Raw genomic sequence first — 17928 nt, forward strand, 5'->3', positions numbered from 1 at the left:
CACATTTAAAGTACCCTCCACGGATCCTGTGGATGTGGGTTATGGATCACAGAGCTACAATTTCCCAACCCACTGAACTACAGTTCCTACAGATCTTTGGGGGTGCTCTTTAAATGTATGGTGTGTACACAGCCTTAATGTTGCTCATTCTGCACAGGAACAGAATTGGGGCTGAGTGACAAAGGGAAAGTGTGAGTGGATGGAAGCTAAGTTGTAAAGAAAGAAAATCTGTGACTCTAAAATGCATTTACTACAGGGGTCAGCAAACTTTTTCAACAGGGGGCCGGTCCACTGTCCCTCAGACCTTGGGGGGGACGGGACAGACTATATTTTTTTTTGGGGGGTGAACAAATTCCTATGCCCCACAAATAACCCAGAGATGCATTTTAAATAAAAGCACACATTCTACTCATGTAAAAACACGCTGATTCCCAGACTGTCCACGGGCCGGATTTAGAAGGTGATTGGGCTGGATCCGGTCCCCGGGCCTTAGTTTGCCTACTCATGATTTGCTACTTCTGTGCTGCAGACAGTAAAACATGTTTACTACTTATATGAAGCTATAGTTACGTCAAAGTGCCTTAAATTTCAATTTCCATCCTTTTTGTTACACAGGTGGATTTGTAAACACATTAACTCTTCCTGTTAAGTAGAAAGCTTTTTGATCCAAGAACCAGAACCATCAGGATAGCTTTTCATTGGAGTATAAAGCAGAACTGTTTTCTAAGTGAGTAACAGGGAAAATGTCTATTCAGTGTTAGTTTTTTCCACTGCTTCTAAATTATCAGGTTGCTGGCTTTGTCTGAAAAGGATATTTTTCCTCTGCTGATAACTGAAATAGTTCAGCTATAAGATATTCAGTAACTTCATGGTATATGCTCAAATAATTATCTTTTCTGATAATTTTTACAACTGAGATGTTTAAATGTATTTCAGCATGGTAGATAATAAAAAAGAATGGCGGTTTAACCTGAGATTTCAAACCCTACACAAATCCTTATTTGTGTTGTCATCTATATTTAAAAGGCCTAAGAATAGATTATATAATAATAATAATAATAATAATAATAATAATAATAATAAAGATTCCAGTGTATTAAGAATTAATAAAAGGATCCAGAGATACTAGTGGTGAGCTGAAAAGAATCCCCCTCTTTCTCATTTGGGTAATGCATCATAATCAGTACTGAGTCCAGCACCTCACTTATTCAGAGATGGGTGGGTTTCACAACTAACAGCAAGCAAGCAGTGACTAGAAAGTATTTTGAGATAGTAGAGAAGTGAACTGGACAGGGTGACATCCTGTTTTCTCAGCTGGGATTGTTTATTTGCAAATAGCAGCCTCGCCCTCTGAAGTAACCCAAGGACTTTGAACATGTAAACAACTGCTTTGTTAATTAAACTGAACTAACTACAAATCAGACCAAACATATTGTTAAAGATTTTTTGGGGGAGTCCACCCCCCTAAATTCTAAAAATTAATAAATGGAAGGATTTTGATTAGTTGGGGTGTGAAGGGAGAAGTGCAAGTTACAGAGGAATTATTGGGCTAGCCTGTGAAAAAAACACATGACCTGGCCAAGCCAGGGCCAATAGGAAACAATACAGGGCCACATGGCATAGCAATGTCCTCCCCTCTTGCCCTGAGGTGTGAACAGAGACTGGGGATTTGGAAGTTTGCCTGGGTAACTGGGTGTGAGGTGCCAGGAAAAATCACCTGTTAGCAAGTGCGCTGGGTAGAAGGAGAAGAAAGGAGGCAGAAAGAAGACTAGGATCCATCTTGGGCAGGCTGGATGAAGGCTCGCTGCACTGCTGTGGGGGACGAGCCCATCTTGAAATGACCAAGCTGTAAGCTCTGGACTCCCTCCATGCAGACTGAAAGTGCAAATAGGTGAATAAACCATGTTTCTTAAAGCTATGACCATCTCTGCCATGTCTCAGTTCTCCAAGGGAACACAGACATTGGGTGAGTGCCTGGAACCCCCTGGGAACTTGCTATCGCTCAGCAGAGAGCGAATGTGGCACCCAACTTTTGTAACAATATTAATTCCATTTACCTGTGTTAACTTCACACATTCTGGAAGTCTAATTTTAGACATTTTGTTCAGGACTTCCCCCTTAAGATTATAATGTAGAGGCAGTCCATACACTTGGAGGATAGAATTTATTTAGAGCAGGGATTAGAGACCTGTGGCCATTCAAATATTTCATAGAATCATAGAATTGTAACGTCGGAAGGGGCCCTGGGCGTCATCAAGTCCAACCCCCTGCAATGTGGGAATATGCAGCTGTCACATACAGGGATTGAACCTCCAGTTCCCATTAGCCCCAGGCAGCATGGCCAATGGTCAGGGACAATGGAAACTGAACATCATCTGGTGGGTCACTTCTCTGGTATGGGAATAATAATAATAATAATAATAATAATAATAATAATAATAATAATAATAATAATAATTTATTATTTGTACCCCGCCCATCTGGCTGGGTTTCCCCAGCCACTCTGGACGGCTTCCAACAAAGATTAAAAATACATTAAAATGTCACACATTAAAAACTTCCCTGAACAGGGCTGCCTTCAGATGTCTTCTAAAGGTAAGGTAGTTGTTCATCTCTTTGACATTTGATGGGAGGGCGTTCCACAGGGTGGACGCCACTACTGAGAAGGCCCTCTGCCTGGTTCCCTGTAGTTTTGCTTCTCGCAATGAGGGAACCGCCAGAAGGCCCTCGGTACTGGACCTCAGCGTCCGGGCAGAATGATGGGGGCTGAGATACTCCTTCAGGTATACTGGGCCGAGGCCATTTAGGGCTTTAAAGGTCAGCACCAACACTTTGAATTGTCCTCAGAAGCATACTGGGAGCCAATGTAGATCTTTCAAGACCAATGTTATGTGGTCTCGGCGGCCTCCTCCAGTCACCAGTCTAGCCACTACTGAGATGGCCCTCTGCCTGGTTCCCTGTAGCTTTGCTTCTCGCAATGAGGGAACCGCCAGAAGGCCCTCAGTGCTGGACCTCAGCGTCCGGGCAGAACTGGAGATGCTCCTTCAGGTATACTGGGCCGAGGTAATTTAGGGCTTTAAAGGTCAGCACCAACACTTTGAATTGTCCTCAGAAGCATACTGGGAGCCAATGTAGATCTTTCAAGACCAATGTTATGTGGCCTCGGTGGCCTCCTCCAGTCACCAGTCTAGCTGCTGCATTCTGGATTAGTTGTAGTTTCTGGGTCACCTTCAAAGGTAGCCCTACATAGAGCACATTGCAGTAGTCCAAGCGAAAGATAACTAGAGCATGCACCACTCTGTTGAGACAGTCTGCGGGCAGGTATGGTCTCAGCCTGTGTACCAGATGGAGCTGATAAACAGTTGCACTGGACACGGAATTGACCTGCACCTCCATGGAAAGCTGTGAGTTCAAAATGACTCTTAGGCTGGACACCTGGTCCTTCAGGGTCACAGTTACCCCATTCAGGACCAGGGAGTCCTCCACACCAGCCCCCCCTGTCCCCTGAGAACAGTACTTCTGTCCTGTAAGGATTCAACCTCAATCTGTTAGCCGCCATCCATCCTCCAACCACCTCCAGGCACTCACACAGGACCTTCACCACCTTAAGAGAGGTAGAGCTGGGTGTCATCTGCATATTGATGGACACCCAGTCCAAACCCCCTGATGATCTCTCCCAGCGACTATGTAGATGTTAAAAAGCATGGGGGAGAGGAGCTGCTATATCAGTAGTTATTTGGCCACAAGTTGAAGTCCCCACTTAGTCCCCAGCATCACCTACCACACTGCTCTACAGAGGGTTGGATGATGCTCTGGAATGCTGGCAGCTGATGCCACTGGAAGCTCCAAGAGGAATCTGCAAATGCCACCCCACCACTCCTGGGATCAAAAGCCAGAAAGAGCATTTCTGTCTGTTGAAAGTGAACTTTGGATCAGGACCAACGCAACTTTTTAAAGTATTGTTCTTCATCGCAGCACCATTAGATGCTCTGTGCTACTGCCCTCTGTAAAATGTTCTGTGTGTTTTTGAAAGACAGTCTCTTATAAGAAAATATGAACCCACCAGTGCAATCCTACAAATGTCTATTCAAATATTTTAAATACAGACATATGGAAGCATGAGTATACTTAAACCCCTGAAAGGCAAGCTAAGGAACTAGGAATGTGAACAGTTTGGCCTCTGCTTTGTTCTGATCTAGCTTTAAAGTCTTAAGAGTATGTCTCTCTCTTCTTGAAACCAGAGTTGCATTTTTGGGGACTTTATGGCAGATGGATACAAAATCTCTGAGATTTAAACTATCTGTATAAGTCTGGCAAGAATTATGAAGAAAAACATCTAACATTGAAAAGTGTGTGTGGGGGGGGTGTTCTTTCTAAATTTGCATTCCATTAATAACTGGCGTTTAGCTTGACTATTATAACCTTTTTCATATCTCTGTTTTGGTGAGATGAGGCCTGTCTGGATCATAATTGTATAATAGCATTAAACGTCTTTCCATTATATGTAATTATTTCCTTGTGACAACAAATTAAATACTGAAAGTTGTTATATTGCATTAATTTGGGTGTTAATATGGCTTTTGGATATTTTAAGAAAGTCTTTGCCCTTTTTAACATTGTGTACTCTTGGATACAAATTGCATGATTATGTACATATACAATTTCTGCTGTACAGATCACATGGACAAAAGCTTGGCTTTCCCCTCCACTATAAATGCTAAGTGTGGCTGGCCTCGCCATAACATTTTCAATAAAAAAGTCATTATTCAACAGACTCAGAAACCACACTCAGCCTAACATCATTCTGTTTTAATAAGTTTGCATTGAACTGTTGTTGTTTTGCTTTGAGACCGGGCTGATAATCTTCAGTGAGCCATAGTTCAAAACCTTGTCTGATCTTTCTAGTCATTTTCTAATCTGAAAGAAAACCCACATCTAACGTGAGAACAGATATTAGGGCAAGGCCCAACTCAGGAAAAAGACAAGGAGAGGAAGCATTTGTTCACCACATTGAATATCATTCCTTAGAGCATCTTAATGTACAGGGATGATAAACAGAGCCATGTGGACTCTGCTTAATGAGAAACAAAAGGATGTCACAGCAGAATAATGGAAGCTCATCTTTAACACTTTTCCATATGTGTTCTGCATAAAGGCAATGCCTCAGTGTTCCACGGAACTGAGTGGCCCAGGAATTCAGGGGGGGGGAAAATAAATTTTGCTATGAACAATGAGGTTCCAGAAGAAGTGAAATCTCCCACCCAGTCATGAGAACTGTAGCAGTTGACTTCCCTCTTCTAAGGTAGAGTCCATCACCAGTGGGTGGTTGCTATCCAAAATCAGAACTAGAACCATTACATTAACCAAAGACTAGAGCATTCAAATTGGAAAATGTGGGGTGAGTCACTTAAGTACGGTAAATGCTAAATCAAACACAACTATTGAAATACACTGTTCAGTTCCCCTGTTTGTGTTTTGAAAAACAAAATGAAACACCAGTACTGTATTTATAAACACATAGAAAGATGAAATGAGCAGATTATGCGAGCAGCTGTTTCAAGGATAAGCAGAAGGTGTGTGTGTGTGTGTTCTCCCACTTCTATTGATCAGACAACAAGCTCATTGGCAGACCAACTCTGCTTCTGCATTACAAAGATGTCTGGAAATGTGACGCAAAGGCTGGTGACATTAACCCCACCGTGTGGGAATCCCTTGCAGACAACCATAGTGCCAGGAGACAATCAGTCAGGTTGTGTATCCACAGCAGTGACCAGAGAAAGAATAACCACTGAGAAGAGTGCAGAAAGAAGAAATGCTATGGTACATCTGCATCAGCTCAACCGGATGCCTTCATTTGCCCCAACAGCAACAAAACATGTATCTCCTGTATTTGTCTCTACAACCACAGCAGGCGCTGTGACTCTCCAATGGTTTGACTTCACTCCTGAAGGCGCACTCTTCCACTGTCACCCGAGACAGACAGAGGCCAATAGCAGTAGTTATAGTCCACTCTGAAAACTGCACAGTGCACAAAAGTGGCAGAGGCATAAACAACCAAGGAACATTTTCCATATTTCTTGATGCACAGCTATTAATCGCCTCACAGTTTGTTGTGTTCAAACCAATGGCAAATAAATTATAATTGTTCCAAAATGTTTATAGCCAGTATTGCCTGTAAAAATAAGGGGGGGGCTCAACTCCCATCCTAAAATAAAATGAAAAGGATATGATATTCTTGCTCTTTCCCCCTTCAGTTAAACGGTTTTACTGATTTGATGATAGCGTGCTGAAGAATTGCAAAAAACTGGGCAGCTGTCAACAGTGTATTTGGCAGACTCCTAAATTTATTATGTAGTCCATCTACCATCTGCCAGACCTGACCCTCGCATCTTCCCTGTTAACAATCTTCACATACAATCTCTTTCCAACTCCCATTGGGGTCTAGCCAACAGGATTCACACACACACAAAAATTCTTCCTGTGAATTACAAACAACATGCAAACATCAATCCTCTGGCAATGGGGGGGGGGTACTTCACAAGGGTGCTGTGTGTAGCGCAAATTGTTTGTTTGTGTGTATGTCACAGAAATAACACACACACTTGTAATTTCTGCACGAGTAGCAAAACAGAAAGGGGGAAAAAATGAGAGTCCTCATTGCTGTTTCCTGCTAATAATCCACAGGCTGCCAAAGTAACTTGAACCTCTCTCCTCTACACACCCAGTCCCTAAGTCACTAACCTTCCCAACAGCACTGACAGCAATGATTGCCTGGAAAAGAATTGCAAAAGCTAAGAAAAAACAGCTTTCCATACAAAAAGAATTTGGGGGGCTGAACTGTGATCAGAGTGTTAACCTACCAATGCAAATGTGGTGGCAATGTTGAAACCTTTCTTCACACACAGATACACATATGGACATCAAGCTGCTATTCTGTGCCTACTTACCTGAGAGCAAGCCCTACTGAGTTCAGTGGGGCTGACTTCTGAGTAGACATGCACGGCTAGAAACCAACACTGCAGCTATTTTTCAACTTGCCCTCAGTTCTCCTCGTTTCTATGCACAACCCATCGACACACTTTATCTCGTTATTACATCAGAGACTATTGCCTCAGTGATGTAGAAGAGCACAGTACATCTGGTAAGTAAGGAAATAAATCACAAGGCTGGCTTTTGGGAGTCCTCCACCCCACCCCCACCCCGCCCAATACCCTGGTTTAAATAAAAAGAATTGTTTCATCATCTGCTGCTTCCCTGCTAGCTGCTCAGCCCTGTAGGCTCATATGGCCTGTTTTGGCTTAGGAGAACTTTCTCACTAGCAGATGAAGGCTGGCACACACCAAAAAAGAGGTTCACAGCTGTGCAATATGCTGCGCTGCATTAACTACAAATCCCCAGCTACATTATGAAATTTTTATTTCATACTCCGCCACCCCCCACCCCACTCCCAAAATATGAAATCTGTACTTGCTACATTCTCAACTTGACAGGATGACAGGCACACAGAAGATTAGCCCAGCCCTCTTGTCTGGCAAGAGTAATTTTCTAAAAGCTAACCTTCTGGTGTCAGGAACTCCCACTTTCTTCTCAAACTTGTTTATGCATAAACCGTAATTTCATCCACAGTTTTCTTAATTAAACCAAATGCGCACATGTAACCCAGCAAATGTTTTCACTAGGTACACTTGCATGAAATAATCTGCCCAAATATAGGAAGGTAGGAAGCTCTCTTAGTATAAGTCAGACCATGGGGGGGGGATCTATTTGGCTTGGTCTTGTCAACAATGACTAGCAGCCAATTTCTCTTTTTTTAATAATAATTTTTATTGATTTTAACATATAAATTATAAAATGCACCACAAAAATTATCACTTAGACAATCTTTTAGACTTCCATCAGGACCTCTGATGATCCACCATTTTAACCACTTCTTATGCATTTCTTAACTTTATATTGCCTTTACATCTCTTAACAAATCATCCTTCCCCTTCTCCATTTTTGCAATAATTCCAATAATACTCCTCACAAAACTTCTTGCAAACCTACAAACGTTGTCTGATCTTCACAAATACTTTTCAAATAGTCCGTAAATTTACTCCAGTCTTCCATGAATTTCTGGTCCCGCCGGTTTCGAATCCTTCCTGTTAGTTTATCTAGTTCTGCATAGTCCATTAACTTCATCCTCCATTCTTCAATCGTCGGTAATTCTTCTTGCTTCCATTTTTGGGCCAATAATATTCTTGCTGCTGTTATTGCATATAAAAAGAGCTTATATTCTTTTCTATTTATATCACTCCCAACAACGCCCAGTAAAAATGCTTCTGGTTTCTTTATAAATGACTAGCCGCTGATCTGATTTCAGACATCTCCTACCTGGAGATATAAGAGATTAAATCTGGGACCGATTACCGATCTGTCACCCTTCTGACTGCCCAGTTCCTAAGGCAAACGAGTCACTAACACATACTCACAAATTGACAATAATACTAATAAGTAATAATAATAATTTATTTGTACCCCGCCCATCTGACTGGGTTGCCCCAGCCACTCTGGGTGGCTTCCAGTGTATATGAAAACATAGTAAAACATTAAACCTTAAAACCTAGAACCCTAAGTGGAGGATAGGGCTGGGAGATACATCAATATATCATCCAAAACTGGTTTTAAAGCTCATATTGCTATATCGATTTCATAATTTTTGACCTGGTGTATCATGATGTGTGTGTGAGAGAGAGAGCTATGCAAAGATAACAATGTGGGGAAAACTGTGAAGCCAGCCAATGCTTCTCTCTATTCCTGCAGCTCCTGTTAACTCTGCCAGCTCAGTATATTGCTGCAGTGTATAGCTGGCGATACAGTGCTATGTTGAAAGCTACTTATTGCCCAGCCCTGTTGAAGGGGAGCTAAAAGGCAGCAGAAGTATTGCAACCACCAGCAAACACTTTAGCACATATTAGCAACTATCAAAGTTAGAAACCTCCAGTGCTATGAAAGCTGAGGGAGCTAAGCAGGCTTTGGGATTGGAATATTGTGAAGCTGGTTTTGTTGCCGTTAGCATTGTCCCACTTATTTAAAAATTATTTTAAACTTCTTTCTAACTTGTGTATTTTTAAACTTGGTGGTTTTTTGATTTTGGATTAAAAGATGTGAGGTGTGCCTGGGAAGAAAGGAGCTGGGGAGAGAACAGGGACTTTTATCATTCTTTTATCTAAGCAAGCCACTCACACCACAAATAAGGTGGCCTTATTTGCATCTGAACTCCCTCTCTAACCCCAATATAGTTCTCCATGTTCTTTTCTGCATGCCTTTCACCCTTCCTTCAACCTTACCTCCTCTCCAGCCATGCCATCTCATATCACCCTCATCTGTCCCACCTGCAATAAAACATGTCTCTCCTGTATCAGTTTCTACAGCCACAGTACGTGCTGTAACACTCCAGCGCTTAGACTTTGCCCATGAAGGCGCACTCTTCCATTGTCTCCCAAGACAGACGGATCCCAAGAACAACATATCATGACATACAATGACTGTGAGATCCACAAGTGCATCTCTGCTCAAATGTCAAAGTGGATACACAATAACATCCTATACTGGTTATTATTTTCCAATTAAGTTGTGTCCTTGTGAATAATAATTTTATTCTAATCTCTAATGGCAAGAACAGAGGTTTTGAAAGCAAAATGGTGTCAATGTCAACAAAAGGTAGATGCTTCTGTCTCTTCTAGGGGAATGCCAAATGTATGCGGAAGACAACTTCCTTCAGCAATGGCACAGGGCTATGCTCACCCACTATTTCTCAGTCTAACAATCTGCAAGCCGATGTTGAACTGGTTGGCTTTGAAATGGCTGAGCGGCGAAGTTCATTTTAGCTATAACTCAGCCCTAATTTTATCTGTCAGCAATTTTATGCAGCTTCCCAGACATAATAGGTGATTGCCAAGTTCGTTTTTGAATAAAACCACCCTTCTAAAAAAAGTATCGTATTAATATGTCAGCAGGCAATGAAATATTTTCATCTGACAGTTTTTCTTCAACATTTGCTTATGCACCAACATAAAACGGGATTTTTTTTTAAAAAAATAGCAATTTCATTAGGTGCTAGTCTGAATGTTTGTTTGAAAGCATTTGATTTGGCATAGCTGTTCTTTCCGTGGTCCCCACACCCAAATCTCCTGACTGGGCAATGCTGGTTTGTTAGTTTCAGGACTGAAGTTGGTCTGATATGAGAGGTCAAAAAGTAATCAAAATAGTAAGAACCACTGCCAAGAGAAAAAGAGAATTGTGAGATTTAAAAATGCCCTGGTTGTGCTGTTATAACACATAAAGTGCTAAGAAAATCTCTTCCCCCCCCCCCCGGCTTTATGAACTCTGCTCTCCAAATGGACTCCCCTTCCAAAATGGGCTTTTAATTCTGCTTAGCCCCAGTTTACGCTGGAGGAAATCGAGATCCAAATTTAGTTGCTGTTCATCTCTAAACTCTGTGATTTAGGATTTGCCATTGTGTTTTGACCCAAACTTGTGCCTATGTAACCCCTGTGACTTCAATACACCTTTTACTTTATTGCAGGCTTTTAAGCTATTGTGCACACATTGGGTTAGGGAGGAGCAGAAGTACATGACAGAATGCTTTCAAGGCTTTAGGTAAAGGTAAAGGGACCCCTGACCATTATGTCCAGCCATGGCTGACTCTGGGGTTGCAGCACTCATCTCGCTTTATTGGCTGAGGGAGTCTTGTGGCCAGCATGACTAAGCTGATTCTGGCGAACCAGAGCAGCGCACAGAAACACCATTTACCTTCCTGCCAGAGCGGTACCTATTTATCTACTTGCACTTTGACGTGCTTTTGAACTGCTAGGTTGGCAGGAGCAGGGACAGAGCAACGGGAGCTCACCCCGTTGCGGGGATTCGAACCGCCGACCTTCTGATCGGCAACTCCTAGGCTCTGTGGTTTAACCCACAGTGCCACCCACATCCCTCAAGGCTTTAGATGCCCTTTTAACTAAGAGCTGCAAGAACGGGATATTCAGAGCAGGCCTGGGCTATCTAGTTATTTTTAAAAGGCAAGTTCTATCCACCCCGAGTAGAATTCAGCGCAGCACTGAGGAAACTGTTCCATCAACGGAAGTATTTCTGCTTGTCCAATGGGACCACCTGCCCTTTCCTACCTGCACGCACTGTTCTGGGATTCTCCTGGCCCCCTAAGCCAACTGAGGAGGCAGTGGCGTAGCGTGAGTTGCCAGCATCTGGGGCCGCATGGAGGATGGCAGATTAGAGGGAAGGAAACCAATGGAGTACACATGTGCCTTCAACTGCCTAATGGTGTCCACATCACCCAGCAACCAGAGGGATAAGAAAAGAAGAGTCATTCCGTTGTCTGGAGAGCTCACTTCCTTGCTCACATGGAGAAGCCGTCTTCAACAGATCCCAGCAACAGAAGTGCTCAGCTGTATTGTGACAGCACCAGATGCTGAAATATTGTGTCCTGAACAATTCTGTCCCTGTGCCCCCCACATGCTACGCCACAAGGGGACAGAAGGGAGGAAGTCCTATACACAAGCAGGAAACCTTGCAGTAGACTCCACTAGTGGAATGGGATGATTGGATCCAGCCTATTATTATTATTATTATTATTATTATTATTATTATTATTATTATTATTATTTATTATCTGGGGGCAGGGCTCTCTCACAGCATACTTAAGTAATCATATTGCAGTCTGCATCTTTAATTATAACTGGGGTTTTAAAAAATAAAAAATAACACTGCTAATTCATGCAGCCATTGATTCAACAATTGTAATGTGTGCTGCTGTCCTTAGTTCACTTAAAATATTTCAAGCAGCATCTTAACTTCTGCGATGCTAACAAAGCCCAGCATTTGCAAACTGGAAAAGTATGCATTACAGCAATAAAGGCATCCTTTGAAGAGAATGCAAGATTTAAAAACATGTGGTGTTGTAATTAAAGCTGGGGGGGGCGGGATTCAATAAAATATCTATCTTTCTTTCTTGTCAAGCTGCTTCAGAAAATATTTACCATGATTCAGAATTGTTTATCTGTTCTTCGTTTGTTTTGAAAGTGGCCATCAAATTGGTAGCTAGCTATTCTCTGGCACTAGGCAAAAAAACTGATTGATTTCAGACAATATCACTTAGATGCAAAGAGGCCTTGCTAGCGAGCCTCGTTTCCTTACTGTGCTACATACACTTTATTGTAAAGGATTTAACCACAAACCACCTGCATGAATTTTTATTTTTGTAAGAACTCATTAAGACGTTTAACAGGACTGTGGAGCACTGCTTTATGCAACATTTAGTGTTGGCTATCAGCTGTTCAGAAGGACTGAGAATGTTTTATAAAGTGAGAGTAACAGAAAGCAGAGGGAACAATGAGATGAACATGCAGCATTTGTCTATGCGCCCAAGTCCTCCAGAATGCACGAACGAAGATTTAACAGGTCAATGATTCTAGCAACTTTGATACTTGGGCAGTTAATACTGTTCAAACTTGAGTGCTTTTTAAAAAACAAATCCATTTTGCTCATTTCTATTTCTTTCGCTCGTTCAATATAGGCAGGGATTGGCCAGTTCACCTAAGAACCTAGCTTTGCCTTTGTATGTGAAACTGATCCACCAAGGGCACGCACTAATGGTTTTTTTCAACAACAGGTGTGCACCTGCACTACAAGTTTAATTATATCTGCATGCTGCTTACAAGCATTCCAGGAGTGTGGCTGCTTAATTAGTCATTTGAGTAGTAGGCCTGGAACACAGGTGGAAAGGCATTTCCAAACAAGCTGTTATACAATTTTCATTTGGTACATGTGCAGTCAAACAAAACTTCCTGGACCACAGCAAGCATGCAGTCGCCTCCCTAAAATACAAATCCTGTCTTAGAGAGACAGTGGAGTAACATAGGCAATAGAATGCACCCACTGCTATTCTTACTTAGAGTATACCCTAAGAGCATTCATGAACACGGCAAATTTAGGTTCATTAATTCCAATGGTTCTACTCTGGGTAGGACTAGCAATGGACACAATTCAATAAGTATTGCAATCTACATCCTTAGTCTTAGGAGGAGTGCGTGGCAATGCTAGTGGCGACATGCTTAATTTTTAATTACAAGAAAATTCAGGGTTTGAAGCAGTGTGTTTGGACTGAAGAAACCTGCCTTCAAATCCCCAGTTGGTAATGAAGTTCTATTGATTAGTCATTAATCTCAGTTTAGGGTGGCGCTGTGGGTTAAACCACAGAGCCTAGGACTTGCCGATCAGAAGGTCGGCGGTTCGAATCCCTGCGACGGGGTGAGCTCCCGTTGCTTGGTCCCTGCTCCTGCCAACCTAGCAGTTCAAAAGCACGTCAAAGTGCAAGTAGATAAATAGGTACCGTTCCGGTGGGAAGGTAAACGGCGTTTCTGTGCGCTGCTCTGGTTTGCCAGTAGTGGCTTAGTCATGCTGGCCACATGACCCAGAAGCAGTCTGCAGGCAAACGCCAGCTCCCTCAGCCAATAAAGCAAGATGAGCGCTGCAACTCCAGAGTCGGTAACGACTGGACCTAATGGTCAGGGGTCCCTTTACCTTTTTAAACCAATCTCACATAGGTTTTGTGAATATAAAATGTGGAAAATACCATATACACAGCCCTTGTCTCCTTCAAAAGTTGCAGGCAAATAAGGAATCCAGAATTAATTATTGGAGATATTCCGAAAAAGTAAAATTCCAGAAAATACATTCATTATTATTATTTTTTATTGAATTTATATACTGGATGTCAGGGGTACAGGGACAGAGGGACAGGGAAGGCAGGAAATGGAGAGCGGTGGAGAGGAATCCCAGGACAGCAAGGAAGAGGATGGCAATGACGCAGGGGATTCTATGAGTCTCTCCAGCGAATCAGAGGATTCCCAGAAGGGGGCGCCCGTGGTCAGGGCAAGGGGAGCCCCAGGGGGAGAGTGTCAGGAGCGGGGGGCCAGCAGGGGACCCCAAAGCGGCAGCTGGGAATCAGGGCCAGTTTCACCACCAGAGAGCAGCGAAGGGGGGGGGAGGCTCCAGTGTGCCAGGGGAGATAGCTCCGGCAGCAGAGAAAGAGGAGGGGTCAGAGCAAGCCATCATCCCGGAAGGGGAGGAGGGCAGTGAGGAGAGTAGCATAACTGTCAAAAGGAAAGTTAGAAGTTGGGCGCGCGCGCCAAGTTCAAATGTGGAGGCGCGCGGAAGTACAGGGAGCCCGGAGGAGGAGCCTGGTCCCAAAGCCCGCAGGAGGGGGGAAGAGCAGTCTGGGGATTCAGCGTCAGGGCAATCCAGGAGGAGCGGAACCCCGACGGGCAGAAAGACCCTGCGGAAAAGGAAGGAGAGAAAGAGGTGGAGCAGCGTAAGCCTCTTAAGCTGGTGCAGGGGAGGGACTGATTCAGAGGGGACTTCAACCGTCTAAGGCTAACAGACGTGGGGGCTGCACGCCTCGGTGGTGGAACCAATTATGAACTGCAATAAACATCCTTGTATATAAGAAGAACCTGGCGTTGGTCTTTTGTGAGCTGAGACCTGAGGCAGCCCTGACACTACCCTATGCCAGGGGGGTCTCAGGGAGATTCATGGAGTTTGGTGCATCATTCTCCTTCCAGTGCAGGAAAATCCAACACGTGTTTTCTTGTGAATGATTTCCATGGCCTCTTTTCTCATTTGAAGGGAAGAGGGATGTGGCCTGGCCAACTTATATTCCTGGTTTTCTTTACGTGGCAACAACTGTAGGTGCCGTCTGTTTATACAGATTTTTCACCTGACCACAGAAGAAAGCACTTTCAAAGTTATAAATAATTAGATCATAGATTTACGGAAATTTGGCAGGAGGAACGAGGAACAGGTGTACATTTAAAAGTACACTGGACTCTTTGTATACTGAACTGGCTAGAATTAAATTTATATCCCCTCGATCGGTTGGGCATGACAAAAACACGAATCTTCCAAAGGCCTACATGCAAGTCCCCTACCTGGAGAGACAGGTTGTTACAAGGCGCGGATCTTGCAAAATTGTCTAGATGCACACTATTAGGAATGAAAAGGACCCAGACTGACACACAAGCGTCTTTAGATCAACAGGCAATGACATTGACCTAGAAACACTACGGAATGTTTTATTAGACATTCTTGCAATGTGGAGTTCCACATTTTGAAACTCTATCAGTCTTGTTTCATGACATCCCACTTTTCAATTTATATGAAGAAAACAAATAATCAGAACACAATGATTCAAGGCTTACCATTCTAGCTCCTGATGGCCTGAACAACAGCAATAATTTTATTAATTTGTCAGCTGCCCATCTGACTGGGTTGCTCGATTTTGCATTTCCTTCCCTTTTGACATTTAAATTGTCCTTGCAGTAAGCTTGACTTCAAACTGAACTGAGTGATTTTGACATTTTGTGATATAAAGATAATTTTGCAACAATGAAATGGGTATTTGGCATATAAGCAACTTAGTTATTTAATAACTGGATTTCTGCAGCTTCCAATGGAAGAAAAGTGGTTACAATGACAACTACAATAGTTACTTTGTGCTGAAAAAGGAAGACGGGGTTGAGGCTATTCTGATACACAGTCAATGGAACAAAGCACACAAATTCCTTTATGTCACAGATTGTAGAAATGTAATTCTTGTTAAGAGGGGGTTTATTTATTTATTTATTGCTCCTTTTGTACTCAAAATACATTACCCGCGACCACCAGTCTGTTTCCTGCTCAGATCAGAATAGAACTTTCTGGGGTAACCAAAACGAAAGCCAAAATCATTCTCTCCCCCCACAAAAGATTTTAGCCTCATCCTGACAACATAGCAAAAACAAAACTGCTGATTTTGAAGAGGGTGAAAGGTCACGTGAGCCATCCTTGGCAATGCAGTACAGTGGTACCTCCAGTTGTGGACAGGATCCGTTCCGCAGGTCTGGTCGGATCCCGAGCTTTCCACAACCTGAGGACCACTTCTGCACATGCTTGCATGGCAAAACCCGGTAAAATACTTCCAGGTTTGCCGCTTTCGCATCCCAAAGTTTACGTAACCAGAGGGTTAAGTAACCGGAGGTACTACTATACAGTCTTATCTCATGTTACGTTTGCTTCATGTTACGTTCTTTCAGGTTATGTCCCGCGGCGACCTGGAAGTACCAGAAAAGGTTACTTCTGGGTTTCACCACTTGCACATGCGCAGAAGCGCAAAACGATGTCACATGCGCACAGCTTCCGGGTCATGTGGCCAGCATGACTAAGCTGCTTCTGGCGAACCAGAGCAGCTCACAGAAACACCGTTTACCTTCCCACCAGACCGGTACCTATTTATCTACTTGCACTTTGACATGCTTTCGAATGGCTAGGTTGGCAGGAGCAGGGACCGAGCAATGGGAGCTCACCCTGTCGTGGGGATTTGAACCACCGACCTTCTGATCGGCAAGTCCTAGGCTCTGTGGTTTAATCCACAGCACCACCCACATATCTAGCTAACTGTTATGAGGCCTAATTTCAAACACAACAGGTTGGTATGGTTGTCATTTCAGCTCAGGCTGACTAAAGTCTGTGGTTTAATTGCATTTGCCTTAAATAACTGACAACTGTAGATCTGAAGGCAGCCCTGTTTAGGGAAGTTTTTAATGTTCTGCTCAAACGTATATCCTGATCATGGCACTCACTGCTAAAACACTTCCAGTAAAGTGGTATGTAGTAAAAGTATTTGCATTCAATTTAGCAGAAAAGGAGAAAGCTTACACTCAAGCTGCAAAGATTTGGATCCAGATGTTAAGTCCCCCCCCCCAATTTCTAGAATGTTTAAATCAAGGAGCTAGAACTGGCTTCACTTCAGCAACAATGCAGAATTGTCACTCAGTCAGAGCTCAAGTGTAGAAAACAGAGCTAGCTTTGAATGTAAAAATAGTTACAGACTGTATTTGTCTTAGCAGCTTCTCACTTATTTAAAAAAAATACAAATTTATCAGGAATGAAAGCTATCCTAAAGTTAAACAAAAATGGTACATTTTCTTGGCACGGAGTTATAAATAATGTTTTATCATATTTACAGAGATCAGCATTTTTCTGTATTTCCTAATTTGATTAGGAGCAAAGCTGAATTGTAAATTTAATCAGATTCTCCAGAGGTAAGGCGATGTTCTTCATATTTAGAAGTTAAAAACATGGTTGTAGCTTCATTTATCACACTGCACTAACAAGAAAGTACTGTAATCTTCTATATTTTTATGAAAAGGGCAGTCTATAAATATTTAATAAAGTTAATATTTGCACAAACCCTGCCACTTCCAGATCAACTGGAATAAAAAAGTAGTAGAGTATCAAAAGGTAAGTTGCATCCCCAATACTTAAGACACTGGCTAAGGAAGGACAACATAGATTATTCAGGGAATGGAGAGGGGGTTAGAAAAATAAAAATAGCTATTTATAGTTAAAGTCTGATCTTCACTCAAATTCCTAGGATACTGAAAGCTTACAAAATTAAAACACACAAATTAAAAATTAAAAATTCTGACACTGGCTGTAGATCGTCTCCCCCAGTCAGTCACAAATGGTGTTGCTCGATTGCAGCAGTGTGTGGCCAGAGTTAATAGCATAAGAACATTATCAGAAGCAATCTTAGTCACTTCCCACAGCTTAAACCTATGACGCTTCTGTTGATGACCTCATGACTCAGGTAGGTTCAAATGGGAGCAATAGTCCCCTTGACACATGGCCAGCAAGGTTACTGGATTTGGCAAACGTGATAGAAGCTAAGCTCCACAATGATGAACAAGCAAGTTGCTTAGGATCTCTCTCGGAGCAGAGAGAGGAAAATTTAATGTGCTGTATTAAGGACTAGGAAGAAGGCAGGACGGCATCACTTGCTTGTTGAAGAGCAATGTGTTACTCTGTATCTTGTTTGTAATTTTTATGTGTAAC

At 42.6% G+C, this 17928-nt stretch overlaps 1 protein-coding gene and 1 long non-coding RNA gene across 3 annotated transcripts in view; both read right to left on the minus strand.

The window, feature by feature from the left end:
- The window catches only part of ADAMTSL1 (ADAMTS like 1), a 486607-nt gene that overhangs the window by 427887 nt on the left and 40792 nt on the right, over positions 1 to 17928 (minus strand). The window lies entirely within an intron of this gene.
- On the minus strand, positions 4789 to 7085 carry LOC309522153. Its single transcript, XR_014214920.1, has 2 exons — positions 6948 to 7085; positions 4789 to 4917 (listed from the first exon to the last, which is right to left on the minus strand). It is a non-coding gene; the product is annotated as an uncharacterized lncRNA (long non-coding RNA).

Source organism: Podarcis vaucheri (genome assembly GCF_965113315.1).
Source record: "Podarcis vaucheri genome assembly, chromosome: 17".
NCBI lineage: Eukaryota > Metazoa > Chordata > Lepidosauria > Squamata > Lacertidae > Podarcis > Podarcis vaucheri.